Source organism: Triturus cristatus, chromosome 4_1 (assembly GCF_964204655.1).
Source record: "Triturus cristatus chromosome 4_1, aTriCri1.1, whole genome shotgun sequence".
NCBI lineage: Eukaryota > Metazoa > Chordata > Amphibia > Caudata > Salamandridae > Triturus > Triturus cristatus.
Window position 1 is genome coordinate 147,229,980 of NC_140585.1, and position 16,732 is coordinate 147,246,711.

Genomic DNA, 16,732 nt, shown 5'->3' on the forward strand with positions numbered 1-16,732 from the left:
CGCCACAACACACCTGCTCTCTGTATGTTGGCATGTATTCGATAGAAATACCTAATTAACAGTAATGCCTGTAAGCAAACTATTAACTGAGAATATAAATACTTTACCAGGATTTTTTATTCTTCTTTGCAAGCGAGGCTGAAACTCCAAACTCTGTGGACCCCCTGGCGAACATCTGTGCAGTCAGGGTCGCCTCGGCACTGGCCGCGCACCAAACAGGCCCTTTCCCCTCTGAGCATCAATGTGGATTTGAGCTTTATTGACAAATATAAAACTGGATTTAACTCCATTTCAACAATTAAAATTGACATGACTCACACACGTGTTTCAGATAGATGTAAGACAGATAGTGCTCTCCACAGCTGCGCCAGTAGTGTAGTGGTATCATGCAAGATTCCCATTCTTGCGACCAGGGTTCGATTCCCGGCTGGCGCATCAATTTTATGCTTTAGTTATTAGGTCGTACATTTAATTTATTTTGTTTAATCCTTTCCAATTTTGTGACTGACTTAAAACTTTAATGTACAGGAAAATATTTAACATTTTAATCTATGGGAAGAAAGTAGAAATCATGTTTCGCAAGTTCAAACGTACAACGTTCTAAATTATTCGCACCGTAAATGTGTTTTGCTTTGTAAAATGTGACATAGAAAATCCTACATTCCGATGGTAGAAACATTAGTTTTTAAAAAGTTGTCATGTAATACAGAATAAATTGGAAAAGGCAAAAAGCAATGTAATCCGAGACATCATTCGTCTATTGGATTTTTTGCCCATGGAAACAATAGCACCATTCAAGGATTAATGCGCCACTAGGCTAAAAAAAAAAAAAGATTTAAAGCGCGTGGAAAATGCTCATTATTTTAAGCGTTTTCCATCAAGTTCCAAAAATGTCTGCTCGATTTTTTGTGCAGTTATGTTGATATCACGTTTAAAAGTGACAACCAATACCTGAATAATATATAGTTCATTATAGAATGGAAAAAACAGAAACCCTCCTTCTTTATGAAGTAAAAGCACGTGCATAACGTTTTAATCTTTTTGGGGATTGCAGACTAAAGGAAGGAAAGTTACCTCACAGGCCCTTAGGGAACCCAGATACACTCGGAACCCTCTGGGCTGGTTCCTGCACGGTGTAATCACTGGCACCAATTCCAGAGGATACAACAGTTCGTAGGTCACACCAGCAGGTATCTTGTCAACCTGGTCGAATTTGCAAATACTGCCCCTGGGTGCCAAAATCGTGGTGATGTTACCGCCCTATACTTTACCCTTGATTCTGGTCCTTCAGTGAAGAGAAGGATGTTCTGCAGATAGTTTGCACATTTCATCTACATCTAACGTTGTGTTAGTATTCATCCATCAAACAACTTAGGGGGATATTCTCAAGAACGTGTGATAATTATCGCAAAATTAGCTTAACGCAACATTTCACATCACAGTCTGTCGCGGGAAAATAACGCTGTGTTAACGTTGTATTCTCAACATGGCGGTACCATGTGATAGTCTCACGATAACGCGTCAAATGACCGCATTAAAATGAACCGGACGCCTACAAAATGCGAAACACGAACGCGAAAAAGGCGGCGATGTCCTGTCCCAAACCGCGAAACAAAAATCAGCGATAACCAGCAACAGGCCGGCAATTCCCACGTGTCATGCAACCTGAAAGATGACAATGTACGAGTACAACCTCACATCCGTGATGTAGTACAAATGTCCACTGTTCCGCATCAAATAGGCATCTCCTCACAAACAGTCACAATGTACATTGTCGTGCAGTCTGTATGTAAATTTCGCCAATGCGTAAACATACATGGAACACACTGTGAAACTGCATCTCCCCTTTACATTGCAGAGGGACAATCAACACCTCCTGCAGAGCAGACCCTACATCACGCCAGTGACGATGGAGACGACCCCCAGGACAATGACTACGACGAACTCTAACGGTTCATGGACAACCTTCGCATCCCACCTCCAGTAGCAGGGCAGCCCAGCACCATCGAGGTGAGCCCACCCCCTGCACGACCACACAGCAGGAAGCACCCACCACCACGTCTGGTTCCCAGCACCTCACCGACAACACATGACGTTCCAACGCCGTGTGTTAGACCGCCAGAAGGAGCTAGCTGAACAGGTGCGGGTGGGGTTCAACCTCATGGCAGCCAAACTAGATGCCATACGTAATGGGTACTCACAAACCTTCTGTCGGGGGCCAAAATTACAGTGTAGTTTGTGGCCGAGGGGGGCGGGGTTAGTGGGAGGCTGGACCAGAGCAAAAGAAACTTAAACCTGTTAAAGAAATTAGACAATGCCACAATGCTATATTTCAAAACCAGATGTAACTACAAAGAGCACATTTTGATAATACATTTTTATTAGCAGGCAATAGCAATCTTAAGAGGCATTGCATGGCTTCATACACACTTTGACCCCAATTCCATCACAGGGTTACTTTTGGCCCAACCATAACCCCACAATAGCCTGCAATTTCTTGCAAACGCAGTGGCGGAAAGGCAAAGACTAAAATCTGAAAGGTTTACTTTTTATTCCTGGAGCAAACTCCATGACTGCTGAGGCCATTCTCTCTCTCTGTCTCTCTCTCTCAGTCAGTCAGTCTCTGTCTCTCCCAGTCAGTCAGTCTCTCTCTCTCTCAGTCAGTCAGTAAGTCTCTCTCTCTCTCTCTCTCTTAGTCAGTCAGTAGCTCTCTCTCAGTCAGTCAGTCTCTCTCCACTCTCTCTCACCAATCTCTCACTCTCTCCACTCTCTCTCTCTTCACTCTCTCTCGCCACTCTCTCTCTCTACTCTCTCTCTCCACTCTCTCTCACCAATCTCTCACTATCTCCACTCTCTCTCTGTCCACTCTCTCTCGCCACTCTCTCTCTCTCCACTCTCTCAATCCTTTCTCTCTCTCCACTCTCTTCTGTCACTAGTAAAATTGGATTTCTGGAGGGCCATGAGTACATTACCTGCAAGGTCCGTGGGCCGCCAAGGAAGGCCTGCCGGGCCGAACTATGAGTACCACGGGTTTAACAATATTTGCAAAATTACTCGGCACACCAATAGTGTGGACTGTTGGGAACACATTAATGCCATATGACCAGGGAGCATTGTGAGAAGGGCATTCTACAGTCGACCATCATTTTGCTCTTTAGGTCATTGGTCGAAAGTGTATTGAAATAAACCAAAAATGATGTTGTTGCTTTGTAGAGTTTCACACAGCATTACAGATGGTGGCCAGGGGTCTTCAGTGGAAGAAAAAAATATTCACCTGGGTAATATCATCTGGCCCAATTGGCACTTAGTCAATGCCAAACCTCAAATTGGGCAAGATAGATTTACATTTGTGTGGGAATTTGCCCAATAGAATATAGATACTAAATTGATTACGGCAAGAATGTGTTCATGCACCCACTTTTTAGTCTTTATATTTCTAACCCATCTGTGTGAGAAAAACATACTTGTTCGCCCCTAAAATATGTGATGTCCATATACTGTGCCACTATGCAGACTACCTGACCATATTTGATTACAATGAAATAGATGTAAAAATGAAATTGGAGACTTTGGGGCAATGTTGTAATAGCTTTCTCAACATAAACATGGAAAAAATAATGGTGTTTGGTAAAAAAAAAGTGAAGTACAAATAGTTTTTAAATAACGAAAGGTGGAGGACGTTACAACATACAGATATCTAGGGCCACTTTTTTCTCAGAGTTTATGTTGGAATAATAATCTAAAAACCTTGAGAATTAGGACAGCGGTTTCTGTTGGGGCCCTATTAAAAGTTAATATTCATACCGGGTATTCATTGCTACACCTGCTCACTGCCTTTGCTCATAAGATCCCTCCCATGGCCCTCTATGGTTCTGAGATCAGAGATCTCGATCTTAAAGCCTCTGGGAACCGACGGAGAGTAACGCTCGAAAAAGGATTTCACAATTTCGAAAAGGGGCTACGATCCATGTTGTTCGATGTGAAACTAATTGCTTGGCTGTCAGTGTCAACCAGTGTTCGAATTTTAAAAGTACTTTACTTTAAGAAACTGTCAGTAGAGGAAATTACAAATAAAATATCGTACATCTGGTGGAAGGAGGCAGTGAAAGTAATTGAGCACTGTCGCTGCAGAAAATGATACATAGAGACATGTATAAGAGGAAGGGCAATACTGTCACATGGAAAACTTTTCCTCCCAAACGTAGTATGAATATAAATATATATATAAAAAAATATCTGCCTATATTCAATTTCCTTAAAGGTCAACAAAGACTATGGATCTCATATCACAAACCTATATAGTGCTACGATCTAGTGTTGCAAATCTTAAGGCGATGCATTGAAATCACAAGTGCCATTTTGAACAGGCAAAGTTCCACAGGGTTATTAAACCTGCCTCTTGTCACCATCCACTTATTAGTGGATGGGACCCACAAAACTTGTGTAGCATAATCCAACCCGTCTGCTAATCCAACCCATGTAGCCCCTTCAGTATCTATGTACGTTGTGGGCACATGCATGTGAAAACGATGCTGTCAAAATCGTAATTTGGCTCAATTAAAAAAGAAAGATTCTTTGCACGTACGATTAGCATATCTCACAAATTGAAACGACGTGTACTAATTGAAAATACTTAGGAGCATATCAGCAACAACCAGTGATAATTATCGCTAAGCGCACTTAGCGCTAGGATAATTATCGCCGGCTAGCGTGGATTTTTATCGCTGAGATAGCGTGCTATTAGCAACGCTTATCTCAATAGCGATAAAAATCCTCGCGCTAACTGCCTAACGTGAGATTATCGCTGGAAACCCAGCGATAATCTCACGCAATGTGGCGTTAGCTTGTTGATAGGGCCCCACAAACTTAGCCATGATATCCACCTTCCATAGGATATCATGGCTAAGTCAGTCCTGAAGCAGGCGTAAGGAAAGTAGCGATAACAGGGGTTATCGCTATTTTTCTTGCCGCTATGCTTCATAGCGTGGGGCTTGATGATAGGAGAAATGTCGCTTAGCGACATTTCTCCTGTCATGTCAGGTCAGTAACGCCCACTTTGCATCTCATTAGAGATGCAAAGCTGGGCGTTAGGAATTCCTGCGCTAACGCAAGTTTTTACGCGTTAGCGTGAGCTTGCTAATTAGGTGATAAAATTATCGCCGCTTTTTGGTCCGGTACAAGCAAGCCATTGCTTCCACTAAAGCGTTGTATTTTGCTGATCTTATTTCAAACTCCCCGAACAGTGCTAAATGTGTTTTTGACATTTTGAGAGGTGCTGCTAACCCTGAGTGTTTGGCGAATAAGATCATCCCCTCGCAGGATTTGTGTGATGGGCTGGCTGCCTTCTTTCACAACAAAATTAAGGGAATCCTAGAGGGCATGCAGCCTAATTCTGCAACTAGTTGCAAGGCTGGAATATGTACTTCCATAGTGGACCCGCCGGACTGTATTGTGCTCAGGCCATGCGAAGAGGTACCCGTGGGACCTTGCCTTGATCACTGGACCTGTCCTTCTTTAGAGGACTTTTCCAGTGTGGCTATGAAAGTCTGCTCTGGTTCTCCCTTAGACCCTATTCCGCAGAAATTCTGGAAGGAATTAGGGTCAGATACCTTTCCGCACCTCCATATGATTATTAATCAGTCATTATTCAGTGGTGTAGTTCCAGCCTGTTGGAAGGATGCGTTGGTATCCCCCCTTCTAAAAAAACCCTCGCTGGATCCTGCTTGCTACGGGAACTATCGTCCTATTTCTTTACTGCCCTATCCAGCCAAGATATCTGAACGATTTGTCAGCCAGGGGCTCTCCGGGTTTCTTGAAAGCAACGGGAATTTGGAGGAGAATCAGTTTGGCTTTCGTCCGGGGCATGGTACCGAGTCTGCCCTGATCACTGCTGTGGACGATTTGCGAATGCGGGCGGACAAGGGGCACTCCGCAACTTTGATACTGCTTGACTTGTCCACCGCCTTCGATACGGTCAGCCACAGCATTCTCCTACATCGGCTCGAGGAGATAGGGGTCACAGGCATGGCCCTTAAATGGCTTTGCTCCTACCTATCGGACAGACGGCAGGCGGTCTTTCTGCCTCCATTCCAGTCAGATTTTTTGCCAAACAAACAGGGGGTTCCACAGGGCTCTTCTATTAGCCCTATTCTGTTTAATGTTTACATGCGCCCTTTGGTGCAGATCATCAAATCCTGTAACATCTCTGCAGTTAACTATGCCGATGATACGCAATTGATCATCTCCTTGGATGGTAATGATCAGGTGGACTCCTTATCCATCTTCCACAAGTGCATGATGGAAATGACGACTTGGCTGAGGAATAATGATCTGCAGTTTAACGGTGCCAAAACTGAGATTCTACATTGCTCAGTGGGTAGGGTGCCTTTTACTTTGCCTTCCAACTTTTGGCCTCTCCCTCTGGATACCCCTCTGGTTCCAGCAAAGTCTGTTCGTAATTTGGGGGTCTGCCTTAATGAGAGGCTAAGCCTGGAGTCGCATGTCAACAAGATAGTTTCAAACTGCTATCTGATCATGAGAGGTTTACGTAGGATTTTGCCCCTTCTTCCTTCTCATGTACGAGGTACATTAGTCCGATGCACAATTCTCAGTCGCCTGGACTACTGTAACGCCTTGCTGCTCGCTTCCCCTGCATATCTGATTCAGAGACTTCAACGGATCCAGGCAGCTGCCGCAAAACTTGCTCTTCTGAGACCGCGTTCTTCCTCCAGCACTAGTGCCTTGTCCGAATTACACTGGCTGCCCGTGCATCAGAGAATTTTGTTTAAATCTCTGTGTGTAGTTTTTAAGGCTCTTCATGGCTTTGGCCCTATACCACTGCAAAACCTTTTCAGATGGTATACTCCCACGCGCATGCTGCGCTCTTCTTCAGCTAGGTTGGCCATGACTCCCAAAATATCGAGAGTCTCCATGGGAGGCCGTGCCTTCAGCTTTGCGGCTGCACGCTTATGGAACAGCCTCCCTGTGGAGTTACGCCTGGTACAGGATCTGACCCTCTTCCGCAGACAGCTGAAAACCTGGTTGTTCCCCAAAGCCTAATTCTCAGCCCCCCCCCCCCCTCCGCTCCTCCCTCACTCTGTCTTCAGCGCCAGGATGCCCGTAGGGTTGCAGTGCGCTCTACAAATATAAATACATACATACTGTGCCATACGTGGTTGTCTAAATCCCATCAGGGACCACTTACACTCCCTAACGGACACCCATAGTCTGCCCCGTGTCCTCCAACAATCCATGGCTGGCATCGCTGGAGCCATGACTCGGATACGACAACAACTGTCTAGTCAGAGTGGCTACAGCGATGTCATCCATGATTTAGGAAACATAAGGAGGGTCACGGAGAACATGGAGCGGATGCAGGCGCAAAGTATGGCTACCACGGCTGCACACGAGAAAGCTGTAGATGGAATCTTCCATGCCCTGCAGATCCTCATCATGTGAGAGATGCCACAAGACATTGCGTAGATGAATGCTGCTGCTACTTCTACATCCACATCTCCGGCCCCTGATGTGTCAGTGTCACACAGTGCTGCAGACCAAACACCTCCACCCACATGTGAGGCACATGAAACGTCAGAGGACGAAGATGAGGATGAATCTGCCTTAGTGGTAAGAAGGAAGCAGTAGCATTCATCTCTGCCATATGTCTTGTTTCTGCTGGGTTCTGCCCTCTACATCATGCCCTGGAATAACACCTTCAACCGTCCCCCGATACACTCTGCGACACTAACCTTGGACCTCGACATGGACTGCCATATTTTGTTTGCTTAACAATGACACAGCAAGCAGCCTGTGGACTGGACTCTTCCCCTTCCAAGTAACTTGTCAATCCCTAAAGGACTCTGGCTGGCCCTCCATGTGGCAACATTGTAAAGTGTTGTCTGCATGGCCCAGTACTAAGACAGCTTCAGCACGCCACTGAACGTGAACAATACATACTAATACACACAGACGTGTCATGTCTATGATTAATCAAGTATGAAAGCATGGATGAATGTAGGGGCAGTGATTCCCCCTTACGTCCATGTTGCTCATGGTGTGGGACTTGAGTCACAGGGTGCATCCCTGCATCATGGTGTTACATATTTGAGCCCAAAAGAAGACCTATTGTCAATTGTAGGTCACAAATGACAGCCTATATGAAATGATTTGTGACACATGTGAAATGCTGTTGAGTGGGATTCCATACGATCTTTGACACACAGAAATGGCATTTCGAATACGTGACACCCTAAGCCTCTCTGTACAGAGGTGACACACTCACCATCTATTTTCAAACTATGAGATTGTTAGCACTACATGTTGCACTTACACTTGTCAGAGTGATGTGCTTGTACAGAGGAGTGACATGCACTCAGGGAATGTGTGTTGTAATGCATTTATTTGCACATGCTGTGCCTGTGGTCATTTTATACTGTCCCATGATTGCTAAGGACTGTGATAATGTGACGTGCTCATGTGAAGAAATTGTCAATGATGGTGTTCCTGCTGCAGCTGCAGTGGGGTATGGTCCACCTGCCTCATCTTCCTCATCATCGTCCGGTGCATCTGGCACTTGTATCCATGGGGCATTGGTGCGTACACATATGTTGTGCAACACACAACATGCGACGATCATCTTGCACACAATGTCTGGGCTGTACAGGAGCCTTCCACCTGTGATGTCCAGGCACCTGAAACGTGACTTCAACACGCCAAATGTGCGTTTCATGATGCCCCTGGTGCGTTTGTGGGCCGCACTGTACTGCCTCTGGGCCTGTGTGTTAGGGGCTCGGAGGGGTGTCATCATCTTAGGGCAGAGTGCATATCCTTGATCACCTGTGACAGTGCACAGAGACATGAGTCAATAGTTGGTTCTGCATGATGTGTTGGCAGGCTCACTGGTTCATTGGTGTGTGATATGTGTGACTTAGTGATTGCTGTTTGACATGTACTGCATGTAGCAAATGAGCGGCATCAATGTGTATTACGTAGCCTCACTGCTGCTCCTCCCTCCCCCGAGGGGAGGGTCAAGACTGATTTGAATATGGCTGGGTTCAAACTGGAATGGCATGGTGAGAAAAAAACCGATGGACTTAGGCCCAGATCCTTGTACTGGGGTGAATGTATGACATTGTTCTGCGTTCTGTCCATCAACTGTTGTTTTTGCATTTGAAGCCAACCCAGCACCTCTTGCTGCAGCAGCACCAAGTGACCTTCCTCTCGCACTCTGCAGACAGAAGTGATCAGTGCAAGAAGTGTCCATCTCCTGGCAGTCCATGGGTGCACTACACAGGCTCCTAGACTCCCCTAGGCCAATCCAGACGCTGATCTTGCGCTGGTAATCCCAGCATGAGGGAAGTGCCGGAATTGATCTGAGAGGGCTGGTTTTGCGCTCACACAAGGACTGGGAGCCAGAGCCTTTTCACCACCAGCTCGGGTTGGAGAGATCTAAGTGTGCATGTCGGTCTGGCCATCTTAAGACAGTCGGCCAAACCAGCATGCAGTGCCCACCACTCCTCCTCCCCTGCTGCAGCTGCTGTCCGATGTCAAGATGGCCCCCGCCTCCCGTAAGACTGGGTCAGACGCTCATTTGGCTGGACTGGCACCCTGCAGGATGAAAAATAAAATGATGATACAATTGCTTTATTATGATTTATTTTTCATGCTTGAATTTGCAGTGGGGATACGCTCCTGCGCCATAACGTAGGAGCCACCGCTGATTTTATGTGGTCACTTCAATAGGTCACTGCTTCATCACTGAGATCCTTATGTTGCTTGCAGTTCATACGCTTCAATCCTTCTATTATAGTGCGGTGAGCAATGAGCCATCATTAAGGAGCTGCATACAAGGCATAAGATTAGAACTTTACTACGTTTTCCGCAGTCTTTCGCTAGTCTAAGGTGAAAAGGGTTCCTTTCAGGTAGTAATAAAGTCTTATTATTTCAGACAACTCCAACCACTGCATGCATTTTAAATTCTGACTTTGGGCTTGATTTAGAGTTCGGCGGACAGGTAACTCCTTCTCAAACCTGACAGACATCCCCGCATCTGTATTCCAAATGCCATTGGATGTAATACACTTGTAGTGCGACGGACGGGATACCCTCAAGTTTGTGACGGAGTGACCCATCGGCCAAAGTCTAAACCAGGCCTTTTGTGTCTCTCTAGATCAGTCGTTTGTAAGATAAAATGCCTGTCCTTGTGGATGATATGCGACTCCTACCCATTGTGACCCCCATTGTCTTATGTAACATTTCCTGTACATGGATTTGCACACCTGTATGATTAATTGTCTCAATATAATGTGTGAGAGATGTCAAGCGATCTGACGCTCTGCATTCTGATGAGTGGAGCTATAAAATAAAATTGTACAAATGAGTAAGTGCTATTTAAACCATTATTCGACCAAAGTCAAAAATCTGGATCCAAATCATAGTTTTTCTTAAGTGCTTGTGACGTCATAACTAGCTGAGTGCCTGTATTTCCCTCCATTGCAATGGCATAGAAGTGTTTGACTCCATTTAGCTCCCAGCTAAGATGAGACTCCAACAAAAGAAGCGCTGATGGCCCTTTAAGTCAGGCCTTTGAGTTGGGCCGAGCAGGAAGTAAAAATAAGAAACCCCTCTTACCTCCTGCAGGTTCCTGCTCTGAACAGAAAGCAGACATCACCCGGCACTGCTGGATGTATTCAGCATATTTCACTGGGGCCCCCGGGTCCTGCTCATTTCCGGCACTGATTGTCTGTCAGCCCGCTGCTCTCAATTCAGTTTAGCTTTAAATTATGGACAACCGCAATCTGTAACACAACCATTCAGTGACAACGGACACTGGTCCAAAATCACAGACGGCCATGTAAATAACAGACGGATGGACCACTAAGGAAGTGTGGTGCGGCCTCAACACCCCCAGGCCTGCCCCAGCAGCACCAAGGCCCGCAGAGCGCCACAGCTCTGGGTCCACTGAAGGGCCTGCCCAGGCCTGAGAGGGGGGGGGGGGGGGGGGCGAGGGGGGTACAGTGGTTTAGCTGGAAAGGAAAACAGCTTCAGCGGCCACACCCAGCCGTTCCACGGATGGATGAAAACAGGGGAGACGACAAGCAAGATGTGCGCTTACAGCGGCCCTCAGGCTTCACAAGGACTAGCCTGAAATAAAGCCCCTCGCCACATATCGATAGAAATACCTAATGAACAGTAATGACTGTAAGCAAACTATTAACTGAGAATATAAATACTTTACTAGGATTTTTTGTAAGCGAGGTTGAAACTCCAAACTCTCTGGACCCCCCGGCGAACGTCTGTGCAGTCAGGGTCGCCTCGTCACTGGCCGCGCACCAAACAGGCCCTTTCCCCTCTGAGCCACAATGTGGATTTGAGCTCCAATAACAAATATAAAACTGAATTTAACTTCATTTCAACAATTAAAATTTCCGAGACTCACACACGTCTTTTAGATAACAGTGAGACAGATAGGTACGGCCTATACAGCTGCGCCAGTAGTGTAGTGGTATCATGCAAGATTCCCATTCTTGCGACCCAGGTTCGATTCCCGGCTGGCGCATTCATTTTATGCTTTAGTTATTAGGTCGTACATTTAATTTATTTCCTTTAATCCTTTCCAATTTTGTGACTGATTTAAAACTTTAATGTACAGGAAAATATTTAACATTTTAATCTATGGGAAGAAAGTAGAAATCATGTTTCGCAAGTTCAAACGTACAATGTACAACGTTCTAAAATATTCGCACCGTAAATGTGTTTTGCTTTGTAAAATGTGACATAGAGAATCCTACATTCTGATGGTAGAAACATTAGTTGTTAAAAAGTTGTCATTTAATACAGAATAAACAGGAAAAAGCAAAAAGCAATGTAATCCGAGACATCATTCGTCTATTGGATTTTTTTACCATGGAAACAATAGCACCATTCAAGGATTAATGCGCCACTAGGCTAAAAAAAAAAAAAAAAAAGATTTAAAGCGCGTGGTAAATGCTCATTATTTTAAGCGTTTTCCAGCAAGTTCCAAAAATGTCTGCTCGATTTGTTGTGCAGTTATGTTGATATCACGTTTAAAAGTGACAACCAATATCCTGAATAATATATAGTTCATTATAGAATGGAAAAAACAGAAACCCTCCTTCTTTATGAAGTAAAAGCACGTGCATAACGTTTTAATCTTGTTGGGGATTGCAGACTAAAGGAAGGAAAGTTACCTCACAGGCCCTTAGGGAACCCAGATACACTCGGAACCCTCTGGGCTGGTTCCTGCACGGTGTAATCACTGGCACCAATTCCAGAGGAAACAACAGTTCGTAGGTCACACCAGCAGGTATCTTGTCAACCTGGTCGAATTTGCAAATACTGCCCCTGGGTGCCAAAATCGTGGTGATGTTACCGCCCTATACTTTACCCTTGATTCTGATGTCTTTCAGTGAAGAGAAGGATGTTTTGCAGATAGTTTGCACACTTCATCTACATCTAACTTTGTGTTAGTATTGATCCATCAAACAACTTAGGGGGATATTCTCAAGAACGTGTGATAATTATCGCAAAATTAGCTTAACGCAACATTTCACATCGCAGTCTATCGCGGGAAAATAACGTTGTATTCTCAACACGGCGGTACCATGTTATAGTCTCACGATAACGCGTCAAATGACCGCATTAAAATGAACCGGACACCTAAAAAATGCGAAACACGAACGCAAAAAAGGCGGCGATGTCCTGTCCCAAACCGCGAAACAAAAATCAGCGATAACCAGCGACAGGCCGGAAATTCCCACGTGTCATGTGGGAAAATGCACCATAAAACCAGAGAAAAAAACCTGAAAGATGACAATGTACGAGTACAACCTCACATCCGTGATGTAGTACAAATGTCCACTGTTCCGCATCAAAAAGGCATCTCCTCACAAAACAGTCACAATGTACATTGTCGTGCAGTCTGTATGTAAATTTCGCCAATGCGTAAACACACATGGAACACACTGTGAAATCGCATCTCCCATTTACATTGCAGAGGGACAATCAACACCTCCTGCAGAGCAGACCCTACATCACGTCAGTGATGATGGAGACGACCCCCAGGACAATGACTACGACAAACTCTAACGGTTCATGGACAGCCTTTGCACCCCACCTCCAGTAGCAGGGCAGCCCAGCACCATCGAGGGGAGCCCACCCCCTGCACAGACCACACAGCAGGAAGCACCCACCACCACGTCTGGTTCCCAGCACCTCACCGACAACACATGACGTTCCAACGCCGTGTGTTAGACCGCCAGAAGGAGCTGGCTAAACAGGTGCGGGTGGGGTTCAACCTCATGGCAGCCAAACTAGATGCCATACGTAATGGGTACTCACAAACCTTCTGTCGGGGGCCAAAATTACAGTGTAGTTTGTGGCCGAAGGGGGCGGGGTTAGTGGGGGGCTGGACCAGAGCAAAAAAAACTTAACCCTGTTAAAAAAATTAGACAATGCCACAATGCTGTATTTCAAAACCAGATGTAACTACAAAGAGCACATTTTGATAATATATTTTTATTAGCATTCAATAGCAATCTTAAGAGGCATTGCATGGCTTCATACACACTTTGACCCCAATTCCATCACAGGGTTACTTTTGGCCCACCCGTAACCCCACAATAGCCTGCAATTTCTTGCAAACGCAATGGCGGAAAGGCAAAGACTAAAATCTGAAGAAAATCAAGAGGACTCCCAAAGGTTTACTTTTTATTCCTGGAGCAAACTCCATGACTGCTGAGGCCAGTCTCTCTCTCTGTCTCTCTCAGTCAGTCAGTCTCTCTCTCTCTCAGTCAGTCAGTCAGTCAGTCTCTCTCTCTCTCTCTCTCTCTCTCTCTCTCTCTCTCTCTCTCTCTCTCAGTCAGTCAGTAAGTCTCTCTCTCTCTTAGGGGGCATATCAACAACAACCGGCGATAATTATCGCTCAGCGCTCTTAGCGTGAGGACAATTATCGCCGGCTAGCGTGAATTTTTATCGCTGAGATAGCGTGCTATTAGCAACGCTTATCTCAATAGCGATAAAAATCTACACGCTAACAGGCTAACGTGAGATTATCGCTGGAAACCCAGCGATAATCACACGTTACCTTGTTGATAGGGACAGGCAAACTTAGCCATGATATCCTCCTTCCATAGGATATCATGGCTAAGTCTGAAAATTAGCAGACGTAAAAAAGCAGCGTTAACCGCGGTTAGCGCTGCTTTTTTTGTCTCTAACAGGGTTAGCGACATTCTTGATAATAGGAGAAATGTCGCTTAGCGACATTTCTCCTATTATTTTACTCTGGAACGCCCCCTTTGCATCTCATTAGAGATGCAAGGGGAAGCGTAGAGTAAAAGGGTGCTAACATGCAAATTTGTGTGTTAGCACCCTGTTGTTGATAGGGCGCTAGTTTTATCTCTCCTTTTTTGGATTTTAAAGCCAAAAAAGCAGAGATAAAGCCCTTGTTGATATGCCCCTCAGTCAGTCAGTCTTTCTCTCTCAGTCAGTCAGTCTCTCCCCACTCTCTCTCTCTTCACTCTCTCTCACCAATCTCTCACTCTCTCCACTCTCTCTCTCTCTCTCTACTCTCTCTCTCTCTCTCTACTCTCTCCACTCTCTCACCAATCTCTCACTCTCTCCACTCTCTATCTCCCCACTCTCTCTCACCACTCTCTCTCTCTCTCTCTCTCCACTCTCTCTCCTTTCTCTCTCTCCACTCTCTTCTGTCACTGGTAAAATTGGATTTCTGGAGGGCCATGAGTACATTACCTGCAAGGTCCGTGGGCCGCCAAGGAAGGCCTACCGGGCCGCTCTATGAGTACCACGAGTTTAACAGATGGCTCCGAAATATTTGCAAAATTACTCTGCACACCAATAGTGTGGACTGTTGGGAACAACTTAATGCCATTAGAACAGGGAGCATTGTGAGAAGGGCATTCTACAGTCGACCATCGTTTCGCTCTTTAGGTCATTGGTCGAAAGTGTATTGAAATAAACCAAAAAGGATGTTGTTGCTTTGTAGACTTTCACACAGCATTACAGACGGTGGCCAGGTGTCCATGCACCCACTTTTTGGTCTTTATATTTCTAACCCATCTGTGTGAGAAAAACATACTTGTTCACCCCTAAAATGTGTGATGTCCATATACTGTGCCACTTGTATGCAGACTACCTGACCATATTTGATTACAAAGAAATAGGCGTACAAATGAAATTGGAGACTTTGGGGCAATGTTGTAATAGCTTTCTCAACATAAACATGGAAAAAATTATGGTGTTTAGTAAAAAAAAAGTGAAGTACAAATAGTTTTTAAATAACGAAAGGTGGAGGACGTTACAACATACAGATATCTAGGGCCACTTTTTTCTAAGAGTTTATGTTGGAATTTTAATATAAAAACCTTGAGAATTAGGACAGCAGTTTCCGTTGGGGACCTAGTAAAAGTTAATATTTATACAGGGTATTCATAGCTACACCTGCTCACTGCCTTTGCTCATAAGATCCCTCCCATGCAGCGACGGCCCGTATAGGGCGTGTTACCGGGGCGGTGACGTGGGGCAGAGGAGGAGCAGGGTGGGGGTTGCAAAATGCGGCATACAGCCGATTGCAGGTAAGTTAAGAAAAAAATAAATAAAACGAATTTAGTTGCGCGCAGCATCGCCAAATGCGATGCAGCGCGCGTAACAAAATTAGTTTTCTTTATTTTTTTCATAACTTACCTGCAATCGGCCATATGCCGCATTTTGCAACCCCCCACCCTGCCCCTCCTCTGCCCCACATCACCGCCCCGGTAACACGCCCTATACGGGCCGTCGCTGCTCCCATGGCCCTCTATGGTTCTGAGATCAGAGATCTCGATCTAAAAGCCTGCTGGGAACCAACGGAGAGTAACGCTCTAAAAAGGATTTCACAATTTTCGAAAGGGGGCTACGATCCACGTTATTCGATGTGAAACTAATTGCTTGGCTGTCAGTGTCAACCAGTGTTTGTATTTTAAAAGTACTTTACTTTAAGAAGCTGTCAATAGAGGAAATTACAAATAAAATATCGTACATCTGGTGGAAGGAGGCAGTGAAAGTAATTGAGCACTGTCGCTGAAGAAAATGATACATAGAGACATGTATAAGGAGAAGGGCAATACTGTCACATGGAAAACTTTTCCTCCCAAATGTAGTATGAATATAAATATATATATATAAAAACAATCCGCCTATATTAAATATCCTTAAAGGACAACAAAGACCATGGATCTCATATCACAAACCTATAGTGCTACGGTCTAGTGTTGCAAATTTTAAGGCAATGCAATGAAATCACAAGTGCCATTTTGGACAGGCAAAGTTCCACAGGGTTATTAAACATGCCTCTTGTCACCGTCCACTTATTAGTGGATGGGACCCACAAAACTTGTGTAGTATAATCCAACCCGTCTGCCAATCCAACCCATGTAGCCCTCTCTCTTATCACTTAACACTGGTGATTTTTACCAAGATGTCCTGTCTCACTTCAAGCAGCAATAGTCCTGGCGAGAGGCATGCTTGGTTGTGAACCATAAAAGTACAGAGATATTTATGATTACCCTTCAGTATTTATGTACGTTGTGGGCACATGTATGTGAAAACGATGCTGTCAAAATCGTAATTTGGCTCAATGATAAAAAAAAGAAGATACTTTGCACGTACGATTAGCATATCACACAAATTGAAACGTCGTGTACTAATTGAAAATACT

The 16,732-nt window shown here is 44.9% G+C and overlaps 2 non-coding genes across 2 annotated transcripts; both read left to right on the plus strand.

Moving 5' to 3' along the window:
• Positions 1-364: 364 nt before the first annotated feature.
• TRNAG-CCC (transfer RNA glycine (anticodon CCC)) lies at positions 365-435 on the plus strand. Its single transcript has one exon. It is a non-coding gene; the product is annotated as a tRNA-Gly (tRNA).
• Positions 436-11,486: 11,051 nt separating this feature from the next.
• Positions 11,487-11,557, plus strand: TRNAG-CCC (transfer RNA glycine (anticodon CCC)). Its single transcript has one exon. It is a non-coding gene; the product is annotated as a tRNA-Gly (tRNA).
• The last annotated feature ends 5,175 nt before the right edge of the window (positions 11,558-16,732 follow it).